The sequence below is a fragment of the Euprymna scolopes genome, chromosome 12, assembly GCF_053919585.1.
Source record: "Euprymna scolopes isolate OS-2025 chromosome 12, ASM5391958v1, whole genome shotgun sequence".
NCBI lineage: Eukaryota > Metazoa > Mollusca > Cephalopoda > Sepiida > Sepiolidae > Euprymna > Euprymna scolopes.
Window position 1 is genome coordinate 1,290,103 of NC_136493.1, and position 22,299 is coordinate 1,312,401.

The following is a 22,299-nucleotide window of genomic DNA, read 5'->3' on the forward strand; positions in this document are numbered from 1 at the left end:
TGTGCTGAACGTCACCGGTTGTCGTACAGGATCCACTTCTCATCACACATCACAATCCGCTCGAGAAATGGGTTGCCGAACCTTGCTGATTGTCGTAGAGGATCCACTTCTCATCAGATGTCACAATCCGCTCGAGAAATGAGGCGTTTTTGTTGCGCAGAAGGAGCGTTGAAGACACCTCAAGACGACGATTTTTTATTATCTTTCAATTTATGCGGCACACATTTATCCAACCTTTTGGACTTCCTTATTTGCTTTAAATGACGATCGACTGTTGAGTTGTCGATCTCGAGTTCAACAGCAACTTCCCATGTGGTTTTGCGAGAATCGGCTTCAATTAAGGCTTTCAAATGTTCGTTATCAACTGCAGTCGGCCGACCATGACCGTCTTCATCTTCGAGGCTCTCGTCACCATTGCAAAATTTCTTGAACCACCGTTGTGCCACACGTCCGTTAGTGGTTCCTGGGCCAAATGCATCATTGATATCAGGAGCTGTCTTGCAGCTTTTCCGACTCGTTTGAAGTAGAACAAGAAAATCGTGCGGATTTGAATTTTGTCCATGCTCTCGAAAAGTCTGCAAAAACATGAATGAAGAGATTGAGAACGTAACAATTAACACGATTCGCTATAGCAAAAAGCGCGCTTCAAAATGATGCCTAACATAGATATATATATATATATATATATATATATATATATATATATATATATATATATATATATATATATATATATAAATTAATTCAGAAATCATGAATAAAGGAAACATATATGAGAAAACAATATTGTTTTTGCAATAACCTAATATTTGGGAAGGCTAAAACATGTTGTGCCTCACCGTGTTGTTAGCTGTGACAGCTTAACAACACGAAATCGTACTTCGCCCTCCCCTCACCCTTATCTTCTCCCTTCACCACACCTCCCTCCAAAACTCCTATTGTTCACATCCATAAAGTATACACTCTACTCTCTTCCAGAACGTAATCCACACCTAATATCTTATAAAAACTAATGTAATCTATAATATAAAACTGAATGCCTGTGTGTGTGTGTGTGTGTGTGTGTGTGTGTGTGTGTGTGTGTGTGTGTGTGTGTGTGTGTGTGTGTGTGTGTGGTCACGAATAGGTTCCTATATGGTTGACTATTTTAAAACACTGATTGCATATAACGATAGAAGATGTATCGAGACACAGGAATGGGCATGTTTGATCTGGCAGAGGCCAGAGCGGTGGTTCATTAAAATTGTGGGTCTGAGTTCGAGCCTGGTCCACAAAGTATGGAAATAAAAAATTTAAAAAATTAAAAAAACAACGTTTACAAGTGTTTTTGATATAGATGTACATAAGAATACTTTGATAACTATGTTTTAACTTAAATAGGGATGGTATAATAAAATTGTGGGCTCTGCGTTCGCGCCTGGCCTCCATAGAATGGAAATAGGCACAAACTTTAATAAACACTTTTCGTATCTGCGTAGTATACTTTGATAATTAGGTTTCAGTTTGAAGAAATATGGTATAATAAAATTATGGGGTGTTCGTTCGCACCTCCATAGAATGGAAATATGTCACAAAGTTTAACAAGGTTTTTTAATATAGATCCACAGAATATTGTGATAAGTGTTTCAGTGTGAACAGGTATGGTATAATAAATTATGGGGTTTATCTATTTTATTTTTGCTTTCATCATACTTTGCTTTGGTTTTGATACTCCCAAATTCGAAGCTATCTCTTTACAACCCTTCTTTTCATAGCCTATCATAGTTACATAAATCAGAGTCCATTTACTGTAGGCTGTTTTTGAACCCAGTAAACGATGGGTACTTTTGCTAGTATATATATATATATATATATATATATATATATATATATATATATATATATATATAATTATGGGTATATTTTAAATGCGATTGCCATGGTTTCACGCGTTCTTGCGATTGTTAAGAGTACGTGAAACTAGCAGTGGTATGCCATAAAAACATCACATCATCTTTTTTAAGTATTATTAAGCTCTGTTTTAGAAATGATCGAATACCGCACACCAGTGTAAATAAAAGCATTTTAGCGGATCAAAATAAATAAGTTTATATATAAAAAATATAGAATAAACAGATAAATTGTTTAAACACACGCTTTTAGATGCGAAAAAAAAAATTTCTAATTAATTTCGGATTAAAAAAATCCCTAATCAGAGAAAGAGTTCTTTAATTTTGTTGATTGTTTTTTTTTTTTTTTTTTTTTTTTTGTTTCCTCAAGAAGTAAAAGGTAAACATTCATCGTCATGTTGTATTCTCGAGGTTGCGTTAGTTGGTATTGTACGGAGAACTCTCTATTTTTCTTTTTCTTTTTATCATTTATGAAACTGGAAACGCGCGGTTGTCAAATATGAAGTTGAAAAAGTGTTGGCAAGCAAAAACATATTAAAAAAAAATATATAGAAAAAAAACAGATAAACTGTTTTAGAATTCGTTTTTAGATACGAAAAAAGAATTTTCTTTTCTTTTTCTTTCTAATTACGGTCGCTTGCTGGCGTCTCTATGCCGATCGCAGCTGAGCTCCCAAAGGGCTAAAAATAGTCCTTAAGGCGACAGCTCAAATCAATGCGCCCAGCCAACCGATTGGCCAGTGTGGCCGAATCACTTTGGCAATGGACATTGATCCGCTTTTTGTATATAGTTTGTTAACTGTTACAACACTACAGATAATTGAAACAATGCTACAGGTAATTTAAGCAATAAAAGAATGTTCGTCCTCTCTAATACATTTTTTTTAATTAATTTTAAGTGGACACCCTTTATATTAAGCTGGAAACACAACATGGGAATAAACTTTTACTTTTACTTTCGAGGAAAAAAGACAAAGAAAACTTTCTTTCTCCAGTACATACCGGACAACAAAGGCTTATAGAACGAGAAATACATCCATTAAAAGATTGGTGAAGGATCCATGGATGATAAAGAGAAAAAAATAAATAACAGGACGTGGGTGCAATTAGTCAGACTCGAAACCAAAAGAAAAAATTTTGTAAGCAAAAAAAAAAAAAAAAAAAAATTAAATGCCACGCGTGAACTCGTATAACTTAGTGTAGTAAGCAAACGCGTTATCGATGAGACCACTAGGGCACAGATGTTCTGGCGTTACAAATTGAACTTTTTTTAACGAATGAACGAAACGGCCGTTCACGCATGCGCGATTAGGAAACAGCATCAAAACGAAAGTTTTATCAGACTCCCCTCCTTCAACCCAAACGACATTTCTACATGAAATAATTGTTGATGTTTCCAATTTTTCGATATTATGTGTCCGAGAGGTCGCTCTTTCTAATTGTGCCACGTTCGATTCGGATGACAAAAGTTTTAGCAGACATACAAATACACACACAAACACACAGGCAGGTGATATTTATATAATAGATAACAATATATTGGAGAGGTGGGTTAAAGGAGTCATCGATCCCAGATGTTGTACTGGATAAAGGAACACCAAACGGAGCACCTAATGACAGATGAATACATCTATTTAACCGTATATAACAAGGTCGGTTACTTTTATCTTCACAATCAGGATTTCATTTGCTCTACTTTTCAAATTTTTCTTAAAAGCAGCTGTGTGAATACGCTCTATAACGACGTACACTTTGAATAGTTGGGTTTACCTTTTTCTGTATATCCGTGTACGCGTAAATGCCTGTATGTATATACGTCGTATCATTTAGTTGATCGTCTAGTGTGTATATTTTAACATTTATGCAACAGTTCTAACAGTAAACGATTGACGTGGACGTATCAAAACAGTTGTAGACAAACACTTCTTTTAACAGATGTAAATAACACAACACATGCCTGAATTATTTACGAACATGTATTTTCATGATCCGGCCGGCATTTTCAGAGATTACAAGTTCTTACAACTTGTCTGTCTGAAATGACGCCGCTTCCCGCGTCATGGAAATCGACTCTTGGGTCGTCCGTTCCCTCTGATGTCCAGCTAACGACTGCTAGAATCTCCCCAAATCTACATACATCACGTGTCTCATTATGTCTCATCATAACGTCTCAGACCAACCTGATGTAACTCTAATCTAGTTATTTATTTATGCAAACTAAAATGATGTTTACATCTATTTTCTATTTTCACTTTCCTTTCGCGATATTATTACATTATATATGTCATATATGTTAATCATTTTTCTCCCAATTTAATTGCTTATTTTTCTAATCATAATAATTCATCCAGCGACCCACCGTCGCTCGAATCAATTAATAATAATAATAATAATAATAATAATAATAATAATAATAATAATAATAATAATAATAATGTTTTGAGTCTTGGCCCTGCTTGCCACAGTTAACACAGATACTACGCTATGATCCAGCCCAAAGGGGCACAACATTACACTTTTAGACATGGCAGCAAAACATTAGCACCTTCTTTGGAGCAGCGGTTTTTAAGCCTTTCATTTGTCTCTTTTTTTTATTGTTACACATGTTGAAGATCGAAGGCCAGGACCTCTTTTATCAAGGCCTGATAGCTAATCTTGGTTAGTCTTTGTCATGACTGAAGTGGCACTTCCAGAGACAGGAAGGTTTACATCACTGCTTACCTCTTTCCGGTTGCTGTATGAACGGGACCTTTTTATCCTGGGTGCCGGCCTGCTAGTATGTACTTTTGTTTTTATTCGTATTATTATATCAGTTCCCCATTGTCTACGGCTTTTTATATTTTGTTTTACTAAAGCTGTCCTATATCAATAGAGGGAATGTCATCGCTTGCAACTCGTGGGATGTGCTGGATAGTTTGAAGAAGACATCATAGCATTTTCTTTTTAATATTTAGTCCGGGTTTACTTCAAATAAGAAGTATCCTTCATGTCAGGATCTCTTACAAACCCACATACAGAGAGATTAAAGACACCCGATGATGGGGTTTAGTAGGCATTCAAGTTCTCTAACTATTGTATGTACTAATGCTTTTTTTACAAGGAAGTCATCACTTATCAAGGCCCGGAAGCCACTCGGGGATAAGGGTTATTGTGTGTACAGTATGTTAGTGTTGGAGATTTGATAAAGTGTCTTACTTAAGGAGGCGGTTCATCAGGAATTTGTTTATGTTGGACTTGAAGACATCCAGGTTGTAGTCAGGTGGGAAACAGACAACCGGAACAGAGTTCCACAGGCGTGCACTTCTAAGAAAGAAGTTTTGTTCATGGAATCTACGTTTTGATTTTGGGAGGATAGGCTGTTTTTAGCAGCTCCTGTCCAGATGTGGCAGCAATACTCCATCCTTGGGCGTACTTAGCTTTTATACAGATAGAGAATTGTATCAGGGGTAAGATACCTTCTGTAGCGGTAGAAGGATCCTACAATTTTTCCGGCGACCTTGACAACTGACTTGATGTACGTATTAAATTTTAGGTCAGAAGTAAAGGTCAAGCCCAGAAGCGTATCAAAACATGGAGCTTCCCCTAGACGAGAGCCACCCATTTCAATTGATGCCAGATGGGGATCAGAGCGTTGATGATGTAAAGATAAGAGCTTGGTTTTAGATGCATTAAAAGTAACCAGCCATCTCCTACCCCATTGTACCACGCGCTCGAGATCAGAGAAGAGAGAATCAGAGAGAATCAGAGAGAACTTTGTCATTTACGGCCTTTGATGTGTTGCCATAGATGGTGGTGTCATCAGCATAGATGTCAACGAATGATTTAAGTATGTGTTTAGGGAAATCATTAATGTAGATCAGGAAGAGAATTGGGCCCAGGATGGACCCCTGAGGGACTCCAGCATTAATACTGTGGGCCTCTGATTTCTGAACAACAGTACTCTTATGAGCCTATCGAAGAGAAATGATTTAATGATCGAGAAAACATTTCCAGTTATACCGTAGCTGGAAATCTTGTGAAGTAGGCCCTTATGCCATACCTTATCGAAGGCCTTTGATATGTCAAGAGCAATTGCCCTAGAGAGGAAGCCTTTGTCAAGAGATTCGCTAATCCTATGAGATATAACAGTTAGCACATCTGCTGTAGATCTGGCAGAACGGAAACCATATTGCATGTCACTAAGAAGGTTATTTTTAGATGATTCAAATATATGCTTGGATGATTCCAATATATTTCCCGATTCCGATACAATTACCGATTCCGATTCTATGTAAATCTATAAATATGTAATTATAAAGTTGTTTTGCCCACCGATTACCGTAATATTTTGTCAAACGTAAAAAACACACTGGGGGGAGTGATCATTTTACTTTTACTGTTTAAAGTTTAAAATCAATAAATAGTGATTATTTTATTATTAATAGCAGCAGCGCAAATTTTGTTTTAAACAAAAATCAAAAAAAGGATAATGAAAGCAATCGTTTTTGGCATCGGAAAATAGGCAGAATTTTTTTTCCGATTTCGATACTGATTTTGATACACCCAAAAATTTCAATTCTTTCGATCCCTGATCTCGATTTCGATTAATCGTCCCAACACTGATATGTTCACATGTGTGCACAGTGTATGTGTATATAGCATGTGTGTGCGTAAATTGTGTGTGGTATACGTCTATATAACGTGTGCGTTCGGAAATTCTGTGTGGTGTACGTATATACAACATGTGTGTGTAAATTGCGTGTGGTGTACATGTATACAACGTCTATGTTTGTAATTTGTGTATGATCTACGTGTATACAACGTGTGTGTATGTGCATGTGTGTATAACGTGTATGTGTGCGTAAATGTGTTTGCTGTGTACGTGTATTTTACGTGTGTTTGTGTACGTGTATGTGAGCTTAAAGTGCCTGTATATAGTGTATGATATATGATGTGCGCGTGTGTGTGTTTATATAGTGTATGTGTCCATAAAGTATGTGTGGTTTTGTGTATCTAACGTGTGTGTGTGTGCGTGCGTGCGTGTGTACACGACATGTATGTGTGCGTAAGGTGTGTGTAAAAGGTGGTGATGTTCTACTCCCACACAACTTATTTAAATACTCAAACTCAAATACGTTGCACCCTCATTCTTTGGCAAACAAATTTTGTCTAAACAGACGTTTGTTCACATTCCTCACGTCAGATCTGTATATCTCACCCACGCACAAACACAAGAATTTCAAACGTTAAATGATTAGGCTGAAATAAAATTCAAAGAGGGAATGTGGCTGCACGATCTAGAAACCTTGTTATCTTCATTTAGAAAAAATAATTATATAGACAAAAAGTCGGTCTTTCATGTGAAGCATCCCACTCCTAAAGAGGAGCACTTTGGATTGGAGACAAAAAATACCTGCATTGTTTCGTCAGCATTTATGAACTAGAGAGCATCAGGCGACAGTTAATAAACCCACCAACCATCGACTGTTATTACTTATTACACTGGGTGATATATTATAATTATAACAATTATTTCGTTGAGATCTTTGTATATAACTTAAACTACAGAAATTATTAACTTCTATTATTAATTAACTGAAGTACTCGTCTTTTATTATTAATTAACTGGAGTACTCGTCTTTAAACGGATTCATAATGTCGAGACACTCTTAGGGAACTTTAACAGGTGACAAAAAGTTTGGATATCAAAATTCTTCGAAGCAAACGAAAGCATTGACTGCTTGAACGAAAATATTTATTACAAGATATAAACATTATAAAAGCTTAAAAGATTACATGGCGTTACCCGGTATTAAATGTAATGTTAAATTACTTAATTTTTTTTTATTATTAAAACATAGTCATGCGAGTATTATGTTTTTTTTTTAAAAAACAATTCAATTCTGGTAAGTAAAATAAAAAGTGCTCAAGTTGAAATAGAAACCAAAACCTTAAAACATTGAGTAAAGTACGATCGTCAAAAGATACTATAAATTCTTCTGAACATAATCAAAATACATTTATAGCCAGGGCAAACAAGTATATGTAAACAATCTATATATATATATATATATATATATATATATATATATATATATATATATATATATATATATACATACATATATATACAAATGAAATTGCCAGTGTGTGTGTGTGTGCGCGCGCGTGTGTGTACATTTCCTACAAAACTACTCTGTCAATTTTCAGTCTATAGACTCGAGATTTGACATAAGACGTATTGAAATTTGGTTTGCTTCATGTCCAAGTTACCTATATCTAAAATTTCAAGTGTTTAGACCCAAAAAAGTTTGGTAGAGTTTTCAAAAGTTCAAATCGTAGAACTTTTACCCCTTGACAGCCAAATTTCTGGCCGAAAACCGATTAAAAAGATTTTCCCAAATCTCAATACCTATTATATCAAATCTTGAGTCAGTCGACTGAAAATCGAGAGAGTAGTTTGGTAGGGAATTGTACACACAGACACAATTTCACTTTTATCGATATATACATATGCACATAAAGTTATGAACAGTACATAGGGCCCGAGCAAAACCGGGCTGAACTGCTAGCATATTTTGATTACTGGCATTTGAGCCGAACAATTATGCGGCGCCAAGTTTTGAGAAAGCTATTTTGAGATGGCTAGAGGATCATAGTCACATCCGATCGCCTAGGCGCTAAGTTCGTAAAAAAACTGAATCCGGTTTCTAAATCTCTCACGAGAGATGAAATCATATTTTTTTCATTTGAATTAGAGTGCAGTCTATCATTGGCTATTAAAACTCAAGGGAACTAACTTAGTTATAGTTACAGGGAGATTACTCTTGAATATTCCGGAACTAACAATTGAATTCATAGAAAGTGTTTTCGTCCTTTAGTTGAACATTTCTTTTATGGTGTTTTTTTACTCGCGATGATGAATCGTATGCATTTTTGTTCAAGGGTTCGAATGATTGCATCTTTGGGGATTAATCGTTTTTCTGCACATGTTCCTCTTTCTGAGCAAACACTCGATTCGCCTAAAGATAAATCTATATCCAATGGCTTGCTTCATGTTAAATACAATGTATATCCGTAAATGACTTTATGTAGGTAAACATGTTCCTGGTTTTTGTGTAAAGGTTATTGATGTAGTCTGGGTGGTTAATCTGGAACGTGACCGTTACACTTTAACCGTGCCGCTACATATCAAACCACTCAGACTCACACGTTGTCTGCTACCGTTGCAAAGGGACAAACAAACAAACAAACAAACAAACAAAAAAAGACCAGTTCGACTCGGCAATTTTTTACGTGCAAATGAAATGCATTTATTCATAGTTCTTCCAAAATAACGCATTCCATTATCATTCAAACGTCTTTTCGCATACATATGTGGTTTGCAATGCTCTGTCATATAACATGTGCTTTTCAAAAGTCTCTGTCCCCATCACCTTAATCTGTCCGTAGCCAACGTTTTCTCCCCTTCGTTTTCTCAAGTCCATCTTTCTCAGCACGCAACTTGCCTTTTCCTTTTGATAACGTAGTATATTTTTCTCGTCTTTTCCTGTCATGAAAGCTCGCGCATACTTGCTAATTTGCATATCGCTAAAACGACTGCTGCTAATATTTTCACTAGTCAGCTATCCTACGACTGCTGATTTTCTCGTTCGTCGCCCTATAATAACAATATACAATAAGAGTGCACCGCTTCGTTACAAATCAGCAATGCCATATCCATAAGAAAAGACAGCTTTTGTCAACTGATTGATGGGGGGTCTGACTGACCTGTTGCATATTTCAGACAAAAAGAATTTGGGATTTTTCTGGTTAGAAGTACAAAGAAAAGCTTTTAATAAATCTTATTATTTGGATTATTTTCATTCGGAGTGTTATTTTCATAACATTTTGATCGATGTAACTTCCGATCTTCTTCGGTGTATCTTGTCGAACTAAGGGATCTGTCTGTCGAATCGGGAATCTGCACGGAATTTCGAACAGAACCGTTTATTTAATCCATGAGGGTAGCATGTCCTTGTTTCGTCTGCCATGATTGGATAGAAGTCTTAAGTAAATCTCAATTGTATTCTTAGTATCGTCTGCACTGAGAATTGAATCTTCAACTTCTAAAAGAGTATTATTTCGAACTGAATGTACAAAGTGTTTATCCATTACGTTACATGCCCTTTTAATAGATTTAAGTTAATTATGAAAAGAAACCAATAGCAATGTTTTGACAAGCTTCTGGGTTTGACCTTTACTCCTGATCTGAAATGGAACACGTACATCAAGTCTGTTGCCAAGGTTGCTGGTAAAATGCCGGGATCCTTCTACCACTCCAGAAGATATTTCACTGCTGATGCAATTCTCTATCTCAGGGGTCAATCCTGGGCCCAACTCTCTTCCTGATCTACATCAATGACCTCCCTAAACACATACTTAAATCATTCGTTGACATCTATGCTGATGACACGACCATCTACAGCAACACATCAAAGGCTGTAAATGACAAAGTTCTCTCTGATTCTCTCTCCTCTGATCTCGAGCGCGTGGTTCAGTGGGGGAAGATGTGGCTAGTTACCTTTAATGCACCCAAAACCAAACTCTTATCCTTACATCATCAACGCTCTGATCCCCATCTGGCATCAATTGTGATGGATGGCTCTCGTCTGGGTGAGGCCCCATGTTTTGACAAGCTTCTGGGTTTGACCTTTACTCCTGATCTGAAATGGAACACGTACATCAAGTCTGTTGCCAAGGTCGCTGGAAAGATGGTGGGATCCTTCTACCGCTCCAGAAGATATCTCACTACTGATGCAATTCTCTATCTATATAAAAGCCAAGTACGTCCAAGGATGGAATACTGTTGCCATATCTGGGCAGGAGCTGCCAAAAACAGCCTATCATGCCTGGACAGAGTACAAAATAGACTTCGTGGCTTAGTGGGGGATGCCCTTTTCTCTACCCTGCAACCTCTCTCCCACAGAAGAGACGTTGCGAGCCTATCCTTGTTTTATCGTTATTTCCATGGCAGGTGCTCGTCTGAACTACAATCTCTGGTCCCCCCTCGCCAATCTTTCAAGAAAAACACCCGTCTAGCTGAATCCACTGTGAAAAATTTCCCCCACTCTATATCTGTGCCTAAATCAAAACGCGGATTCCATGAACAAAGCTTCTTTCTTATAACTGCACGCCTGTGGAACTCTGTTCCGTCTGCCTGCTTCCCACCGGACTACAACTTGGATGTGTTCAAGTCCAATGTTAACAAATTCCTAATGAACCGCCCCCTTAAGTAAACACTTCATCAAATCTCCACACTAACGTAATGTACTTGCAATAACCCTTATCCCTGAGTGGCTTCCGGGCCTTGATAAGTGGTGATCACTGTGTAAAAAAAATTTTTTTTTAATTTTTTGATCCCCAAAACGACATTAGCTCAACGAACTTTCGATATATACAATAAGAACACCCGATAATGTATTTAACAAAAACATTAACGAACACAGAATTTAATTACTCAACTATTGAGTAAAAAACACTGTGTGGACGATGATTAGATTCCGATAAATTTTATTTGGAACAAATTATTTTCAGAAGTGAGCATTTCTAATTATATATATAAAAAAAGGTACTTTGTCTGTATGTGTGTGTGTGTGTGTGTGTGTGTGTGTGTGTGTGTGTGTGTGTGTGTGTGTGTCTGTGAATTCGTTTCCTATGGACTCCGAAACGACTGAGCCTATTGATTTTAATACTCACGCAAATGTACTTTATGTCTCTATGAGTGTTCTTGTATCGGGATGCCTCCAATAATTATCAAAAATCGATAAAAAAAATCCCATTAAAGAAAGAATAGCCTGATTTTGATCAAAGTTAATACCCTTATACAACCTAACATTACAAGACGTAAACTATCCACAGCAGGTTCTTTGATAAGACAGGCGCGCGTTCAAGATGAATGTTTTTTGTTTATAGTACAAGTCAACCATGATATTTGATTTTTGTATTTTAAGCATTAATTCAAGCCATTATATAAATTTTTTTTATAAAATCGACAGTAGGTTCTTTACAGTGCAATGTATTACAATGTACTGTATACTAATCACTGTATTACAATGTACTGTATACTAATCACTGTATTACAATGTACTGTATACTAATCACTGTATTACAATGTACTGTATACTAATCACTGTATTACAATGTACTGTATACTAATCACTGTAGGGGGCATATGAAGCTTCTTACTGGTTTACCACAGTGGGCCCCCAATTTGAGCAAGACATCAATCGATTTGATTAAAAACTAGACGATTTCACCAATTTCGACGATAATAACAATATTGGACGTATGGAACATTCGTTGAACTTGAGTCAATCTCGGGCAACATCGGGCCTCCTTGCTAGTAGATACTTAAAGTTATATCCAATCCAAGATAATAATACGCATGCACATAATAGATTCATAGTAATACATATGTATGTAATCGATTCATTTCTAATGATGTAACAAATCTATAAATACTCAACAGAAAAATAGAGTGGACTTCCGGTCGAAATAAATTATTAGAAAGACAAGGATTGTTATCAGGACCGCGGGAAAACGGAACACTTATGTAACAGAACGCGTATGAAAATATCAGCAGCAGCAGCAGCCGAAGGATGGATGGCAAGCGATTGTATTAGCGGGAAATTAGGAAGTATGCGCGAGATAGCGCGAAAAGAAAAATGGGGGAAAAAGACACCATGTGGACGGGAAGAAACAAAGTCGGCGTCGAAGGAGATGGGCGTGTAAAATGAAGAAGAGAGAAGAAAGAGTGCAATCAAAAAGATGGACGTATAAGAAATGGTTGTATGTAATGGAGCAGAATCGAGAAACCTTTAAGCTGGTGTCGAGACGGGGATGGGGGTGACGGTAATAAACGATTTGAGTTGAAAAAAAAAGTCGAGTTGAGTTTATTTATTTATTTATTTCTGCAACATTACAAATGTTATTTTTCTTTCTTGTGACCCTTTTTTGCCGACGGTCGAGGACAAAGGACATTTTATCCCCAAAACAATTTTCCAGATAATTGTCCAATGATTTGCTTTCATTGAGTGACAATTTGGGGATCGTTTGACAGAGAAAATGAAAACAAACGTAAAGGTTATGTAACCACATATACCATGTTTTTGCGCCTATTTCTATTTAAAAGATATTTAAAAAATTTGCTTTCATCTTACGGCGTAGAATTTCGTTTCGTTTAGGTTTCAACAATTTTGGTTCATTTTGACATTTATGACAACAATATATTCGAGGGAGAAACTTGTGTCCTATCAAAATTCAAAAAATTAAAACTAAAATTTCCCTAAAACATCCTTTGTCACGTAAAAAAATAGAAAAGAAAGTATTCTTTTTCGACTATTGTTATAACCTCTGACCTTATGAAAGACGCCTCGAGTTATTTCCCTTGTTTACTGAAGACGAGGAAAACCGGAAAGAAATTATAATAAAAAAAAGAGGATAATGGCAACTTACTCTTTTGAATCTGAACCGATCCAATATCAAGATGCGTCCATTCAATCTACGCGACTATCGATAGGAAATGAAATTTCGAAGTGAAATCTGATGAACTGACCGAATGGCAGACAAAGCTCATATAAAAAAATACGTGGACGCATCTAAAACGATATTTCAAAATTCAGCGCAATAAGCCGTCTGTCAATTTGTCCAGCTAAGTCTATTTATATTCAGGGCAGGTATCTGTGTTTTTATGATTGTATGTCCAGCTAAAATAAAAAAATACAGAATAAACTCCCATAAAGTTGGCATTTTTATGGCGTAACTCCGGAAAAATAATATCTAAAATTTAGAAAAAAAAAAAAGATTCATGCTTTGGGGTTCAAATGAAACTCTAGTCACATTTGAAGCAATTTCCTTCGACTGCAATTTTTTGTACTGTTCCAACACCAGGAATGGAAGTCCTCTTGTGTAAGCGTGCCAATGACCCTCGTCACAGCCTCTTTCATCTCCTTAATTGTCTCATATGAACAGCCTCTAAAGTTTTCCTTCTATTTATATAATAACCAAAAGTCAAGGTCTAGCCTATAGGGAGGGTGAAGAACTGTCTTGATGTCCATCTTGATCAAATATTCTGTGGTCAGGATGACGTTATGGACTGATGTATTTGTGCAAATTTACCGCATCTTCAGTTCCTCGCAAATAGTGTGTGTGTACAGTTCCCACACTGACATCAAACTGTGCACTTATTATCTCTATAGACACACGACGGTGCTTATCCATGAAATTCTTTATTTGGCCAATCAACTCTGGTTTTCTGACTTCCTTACTTCTCCCACACTTCTCATCATCCCACAGAGTTCTTGCCTTCTTTATGCCACTCAAAAACTGATGCTCGATTCATGCAAGATAGTCCAACATCAGTCTGAAGTATTTTATAAGTTCCTGTGGCATTTTTTTCCAAGTTTAAAACAAAATTTTATTGCATATCGTTCTTCTAAAGTGTCCTCACATCCAGATTGCATTTTTTAAATTCATCCGCTGTGACAATCAGGCTTTAGTAGGGTGTACTCTAATTCCTGTTGTAGCTGTTCATTTGAACTTGGAATCATAAAAATTGGTCAGTCATCTCATAAGATAACATACCGAATTTTCAAGAGGATATGACAATTTTAAATGCCTGTACAAAAAGTCTGGAAACTTATTTAAGGCACCTTAAGAATCCAGAATTAAACATGATTTTTAATGTTATCATGTATTAATACAGTTGAGGAAATGAATCAGCATTTTTTCAAATTGAAAGACACTGCGGACTTAATCTCTTACTTCTCTACAGAGAGAGAGGGTAAGGGAAACTTAGTTTTAGTAGTATTCTGAAGGAACCCTTGAGTTTATTTGGTGCTTTCAGTAGCGCACTAAAAGATTTTTGTTAGCCATCTGTAATATAAAGAGCAGTTATCTGTGTGTATGTTTACATGAATAGGTAAAACTAAGAACGACAACAAAAAAACACCCACAAAGTTGGTATTTTCTTGAACGTCTTTTTTCCTCTAAACTAGAGTAGATGTCGTTAGGAGGTCGGTTTTTCAGACAAATGATGTACTAACTAAAGGGAAGTAACTGAATCTTTTAATCAAGGGGTTTTATTCCCTTACACCGTCTCGAGAATTCTATAAAAACAAGTTGTCTATATGTGTGTGTGTCCAGAGAAAAATAGACTAGGCGGAGAAGGAAGAGGAGTGAGGAAAGAAAGAGGAAGTGAGAGAGGAGGAAAGAGAGTAAGATAATAGAAATACGCTGCCAGTTGTTTATAGTACATGGTTCTGTTGTTCCTCGTTGCCAGTGTTATGACCTTCAAAAACTGAAAGCCATGTGTAACATGAAAAAACACTTGTAAGGGAACTTGGAACAGTTTCAAAAACACTGAAAAACAAGCAAAAGAAATTTGCAATGAAAGACCATACAATGAATGGCTACGATGAAAAACTGCTGAAATATTAAGGAAAATCATTGAATGCAAACGTCAACCTACATAGACAACAAACGTTGACCAACCACAGATAAATAAAAGGGAGGACATATATACACATTCGGTGGACCAGCTTGATTGATAACATACAAAATTGTTGTGCAAGGTCAAATTCCTTAGCTTAACATTCACGGGCAATATGAACTAAAACAAATACGTTGAGGACATTGCTTCTGACTGTACTGATATGCAGAAGTTTAAATGTAATGTAAACCAACATCTTGTTAATCTTTCCTAGGCATGGTCCAATTAGTGGCTCCTTACATCTAAGTGGCGATATGCCTTGGTAGGGAGTGAAGGTGAGCAAAACAAAAGAAAGATGTCGAAAAACTGAAAAACTGGAATCAACCAGATCTCCACTGGAATCGTCCGAAAGTACCGGAACCTCGGGAGTCTTATTGCCACTTAAATTTTAAAGCCTTATGATCATTAATAGCGAGAAAACGATAGTAAACAGCTATTGCAATAACATGAAATAGTTTGCAACATCTATCGAAAGAGATAGAAAGTGCTAGAAATCTGGGAAAACTTGTTGTCACTCAAACTCCAGGGAAACATTTGCTGGTTATTGTCACTGATTATAACTTGCACTGAACTCATGGTAAAATGATAAATAAAAAATTAAACAGTCATTCGTTTTGGTTGATACCACATAAAATATTTGTGAAGAGTCAAGGAAGATGGAAAGACTTAGGAGGGAGAGCACTAATCAGATCTCCATTGTCTGAGTGCAAAAAGGACTGGGACCTTGTGGAGGCTTATTGCCACCCAAATCCCAGATAAAACCAATGATCGTTACCAGCGAGACTTCAATGGTAAGCAGCTGTTGTGATAAGGCAATGTCATTTGCAAAGTTTATCAAAAGAGGTAGAGAGTGCTGAAAATCTGGTGAGGCTTGTCACTCAGATCCCAGAGAACACCATTGCATGTTGTCAGTGCATAATCTCTGATGATGGCTCGTGTGAGAACTCCTAGTGGGTACAACCCCCCCCCTCAAATTGTCGTATTGACATAAACTGGCACCACACGATTATTGAATCATTTCTCTCTAATAGGTTCATAAGAGTAGTGGCTGATGGGCAGAAATCAGAAGCTCACAATATTAATGCTGGAGTCCCTCAGCCCAACTCTCTTTCTGATCTACATTAATGATCTTCCAAATAACATCCTAAGATCATTTGTAGACATTTATGCTGACGATACTTACATTTATGGCAACACTTCAAAGGCCATAAATGACCAAGTTTTCTCTGATTCTCTCTCCTCTGATCTTGAGCACGTGGTACAATGGGAAAAGCGGTGGCTGGTTACTTTTAATGCATCTAAAACCAAGCTTCTATCTTTACATCATCAACGCTCTGATCCTCATCTGGAATCAATTGAAATGAATGGCTCCCGTCTTGGGGAGGCTCCATGTTTTGACAGGCTTCTGGGCTTGACCTTTACTCCTGATCTGAAAGGAACACATATATCAAATCTGTTGCCAAGGTCACTGGGAAAATGATAGGATCCTTCTACCGCTCCAGTAGATACCTCACTCCTGATGCAATTCTCTACTTATATAAAAGCCGAGCACAGCCAATGATGGAGTACTGTTGCACATCTGGGCAGGAGCTACTAGAACTTATCCTGGCTTGACAGAGTTCGAAAGAGACTTCGTAGCTTAGTGGGGGATGCCCTTTTCTCTTCCCTGCAACCTCTCTCCTACAGAAGAGACGTTGTGAGCCTGTCTCCCTGTAGTGTTCCCTGTAGTCGCTTTATCGTTATTTTCACGGCAAGTGCTCATTTGATCTCCACTCTATCGTCCCCCCTCACCAAATTTTCAAAACACTCGTCTAGCTGAAACCACTATAAATAATTTCCCCCACTCTTTATCTGTGCCTAAACCTAAATGTAGATTCCATGAACAAAACTTCTTTCTTAGAACTGCACGCCTGTGGAACTCCTTTCCGATTGCTTGCTTTCCAACTGACTACAATCTGATTGTCTTCAAGTCCAACATAAACAAGTTCTTGAAGTAATCCAATTTACAAAATTTCCACTACTTAAGATTACTACTCCGGGCCTGGATAAGTGGTGACACCTTTAAAAAAAAAAGAAAAGCACCAAATAATCTTGCAAGATCAAGGAAGATGGACCAAAGAGAGGAAGTAATAATCTGACCTCCGCTGAATTAGTGCGAAGAGGACTGGGACTTCAAAGAGGCTTATTGCCACCCAAATTCCAGAAACGGCCAATAGTCGCTACCAACGAAAATCATTAGTAAACAGCTATAGCAATAACGCAAAATAATTTGCAAATGTTATCAAAAAAAAAATGATGTATACTAGAAATCTGGGGAGACCCTTTGTCACTCAGACTACAGGGAACACTACAGTTTGTTCCCAAATATAATTCTATAATGGTCGCCTATGTGAAAACTCTTCATGAGTAATAATAATAATAATAATAATAATAATAATAATAATAATAATAATAATAATAATAATGTTAATATTAATAATAATGTTAATTATATTAATAATAATAATAACAATAATAATGTTAATAATAATAATAATGTTAATAATATTAATAATAATAATATGATAATAATGTTAATAATAATAATAATAATAATAATAATGTTAATAATAATGCTAATAATAATGTTAATAATAATAATAATAATAATAACATTAATAATAATAACAATAATAATGTTAATAATAATAATAATGTTAATAATATTAATAATAATAATAATTATGATAATAATGTTAATAATAATAATAATAATAATAATAATGTTAATAATAATGCTAATAATAATGTTAATAATAATAATAATAATAATAATAACATTAATAATAATAACAATAATAATGTTAATAATAATAATAATGTTAATAATATTAATAATAATAATAATTATGATAATAATGTTAATAATAATAATAATAATAATAATAATAATAATGTTAATAATAATGCTAATAATAATGTTAATAATAATAATAATAATAATAATAATAATAATAATGTTAATAATAATAATAATAATAATAATAATAATAATAATAATAATAATAATAATGTTAATAATAATAAATAATAATGATAATAATAAATAAATATTAACTAGCGGGACCTGTGGAAATTACACAGGGGACTCATTCATATGTAACAAATTGATGTTGGCATTCAGTAGATGTTCAGTGTAAATGGAGACACTCTGATATTGTTGGAGTTTTTTTTTTTGTTAAAACTGCAAAAGTATTTATCTAAGCTAGCACGAACGCCCGGCAAAACCCGGTCGTAAAGTACGCTTAAATACGATATTTTAATTCTTGCAGATTTTCTATAAATTATTATAGAGTTAATGTTCTATCGAATTTTATATGTTATAAAGTTTCGATTTCAAGAAAAAAATATATATCCATATTACTTGGGTGCATTAGCTTGAATCGAAACCGAAATAAAAACTTATAAAGAAAATATATATATATATATATATATATATATATATATATATATATATATAACTTGAGCTCCTTCTGCCATAATCGAAACCGAAACCAAAACTCTTCATGAGTAATAATAATAATAATAATAATAATGTTGATAAAATTATTTATAAAAAAAAACAGATTACTGGAGTGCCATCAGTTATAATCGAAACCGAAACCAAAACTTATGAAGAATTCTTGATAAAATTATTACGACAAGAAATGGAAGTACATAACAATTAAACAATCCGGATGTAAGCGTGACACAGAAAATAACACACATGCTATTGTATTAATATCTGTATAACAGATAAACCCATTCAAGCAAGAAGACCGGATGTCATAATAGCTAAGAAGAAGTAAAAGTCCTGCCAGATTGTAGATTTAACCGTTCCAGCAGACCACAGAGTGAAGATCAAAGAGACTGAGAAATGAAACAAATACACGGAACTTGCCAGAGAGCTCAAAGGATTCTGGAAAATGAAGAAAGTCAAGATAATACCACTAATAATTAAAGGATACTCTAACCTAACTTCGAAATCTGACCCCCAAGATCGCCATGGGCATGGAATATGTGCCTATATAAAAGATGGCTTTCCATGTGGTAGGGACCTCTCCAGAGAAGATCCTAACTTACCCTATATGTGCTTCCGAGTATCACTAGCTCACACTACGGCATTTATATTTACTCTCTATCGCCCCCATAACAGCGGAGTTACTATCTTTAAAAGCATATCTGAGAAAATTGACCAAGTTCTATCAGCATATCCTTCAGCTAACATTCACGTATGTGGAGACTTCAATGTTCACAATGTGGAATGGTTGACCCACTCAAACAAGACCGATGATGAGGGGAGATTCTGTCATGATTTCTCCATTGCTTATGACCTCACTCAGATTGTTCACGAACCCACCCGTATGCCCGACAATGTCGGCCAGTATGCAAGTCTCCTAGACCTTTTTCTCACAACTTGCCCTGAACTATGTTCAGTTTCCGTTCTGTCTCCACTTGGATCTTCCGACCACTCAGTTGTATCAATTAAGATAAAAATGAAATGTAATAAGTCCTCAGACGTACCTCTCCATCGTACAGTATATCGATACACTATGTCTGACTGGGATAGTTTCCGTATATTTATATCGGATCTTCCTCTGCGTTCCATGTTTAAAAAGGATGTGTCGTCTATAGTATCAGACCTGACAGAATGGTTAATTGTAGGTATAGACAATTTCATACCCTCAAAAAAGTTCCAGCAAAAACCTAACAGCCAGCCATGGTTTTCTCCAGAATGTGCTGCTGCTATTGCGCACAGAAATCACTTTTTCCGTTGCTTCCAACGTAATAGATGTATGGAAACTAAAGCCGCTTTCAGGACTGCCAGCAACCATTGTAAGAAAGTAATAAAGAACACAAGAGATTAGTATGCTCAGTCTGTCAAGTCGAAAGTAGCTGAGCAGCGGCTTGGTTCCCACCAGTTTTGGCAAATTGCAAACAGAATCCTGAACAGAAGCGTGTGCTCTATCCCAACTATCATCAATGGACCTGAGTTAATCTCGTCAGCATCAGACAAAGCCAAACTCTTTGTTAAGAACTTTGCAGCCAATTCTACCCTTTGCGACCAAGGCCGCCAACCCCCAATATTTCCTCCTGTATCAGAAAACACACTATGTGATATACAAATATCTGTATGTGATGTTGCCAAGCTAATCAAAAACCTTGATTCCAGTAAAGCAACCGGCCCTGACGGTATTCCAATTATAGTACTCAAAAACCTTCAACTAGAATTAGCACCCATACTTACAAAACTGTTTAAACGTTGTCTTAAGGAGAATTGCTTCCCATCACCCTGGAAAATCTCATCAGTATGCCCTGTATTTATAATTCAGGTGATCGTTCATCCCCCTCTCAGTACAGGCCAATAAGTCTCCTGTGCGTCATGAGTAAGTTGCTGGAATCTGTGTTAAATAGAGAAGTAATCAACCATCTCAGCAAAAATAACCTTCTTAGTGACACACAATATGGCTAGATCTACAGCAGATGTGCTTACAGTTATATCTCATACGATTAGCGAATCTCTCGACAGAGGCAACCTTTCTAGGCCAATTGCTCTTGACATATCAAAGGCCTTTGATAGGGTATGGCATAAAGGTTTACTTCACAAGATCTCCAGCTATGGTATAGCTGGAAATGTCTTCTCACTTATTAAATCATTTCTCTCTGATAGGTTCATAAGAGTAGTAGTTGATGGGCAAAAATCAGAAGCTCACAGTATAAATGCTGGAGTCCCTCAGGGGTCCATCCTGGGCCCAACTCTTTTCCTGATCTACATTAATGATCTTCCAAATCACATCCTTACATCATTCGTAGACATTTTTGCTGACGACACTACCATCTATGGTAGCACATCTAAGACAGTAAATGACCAAGTTCTCTCCAATTCTCTCTCCTCTGATCTTGATCACGTTGTACAATGGGGAAAGGAGTGGCTGGTTATTTTAATACATCTAAAACCAAGCTTCTATCTTTACATCATCAACGTTCTGATCCCCATCTGGCATCAATGAAAATGAATGGCTCTCGTCTTGGGGAGGCTTCAAGTTTTGACAGGCTTCTGGGCTTGACATTTACTCCTGATATTAAATGGAATAGTACATCAAATGTGTTGCCAAGGCCGCTGGAAAAATGGTCGGATCCTTCTATCGATCCAGTAGATATCTCACTGCTGATGCAATTCTCTATCTATATAAGAGCCAGATACGTCCAAAGATGGAATACTGTTGCCACATATGGGCAGGAGCTGCTAGAAAAGAATTGTCCTGCCTTGATAGGGTTCAAAATAGACTTCGTAGCCTGGTGAGAGATGTCCTTTTCTCTTCGCTGCAACCTCTATTTCACAGAAGAGATGTTGCAAGTTTGTCTCTGATGTATCGTTATTTTCATGGAAAGTGTTCGACTGAGCTTCAATCTATGGTCCCCCCTCGCCAAACTTTCACAAGAAACACTAGACTAGCTGAAAACATTATCAATAATTTTCCCCACTCTTTATCTGTACCTAAACCTAAACATAGATTCCATGATCAAAGCTTCTTTCTTAGAACTGCACGCCTGTGGAATTGTCTTCCGTTTTCCTGCTTTCCAGCTGTCTATAATATGATTGTCTTCAAGTCCAACGTGAACAAGTTTCTGATGAGGCGTTTCACTTAAGTTAACAAATTTACCGAACTTCCATTACTATCGATTACTATATTGTCCTTTTGACTACTGTACACTCTTTAACCCTTATCCTTGAGTGGCCTATCGGCCTTGATAAGTGGTGACGCCTATGAAAAAAAAAAAAAAAAAAAAAAAAAAACCCAATAGTAGGAGCAATAGGAACGATACCGAAAAGCTTTGAAAAAAAAAATGGGAGAGATTGGAATCGGAGGGATGTCCAAGA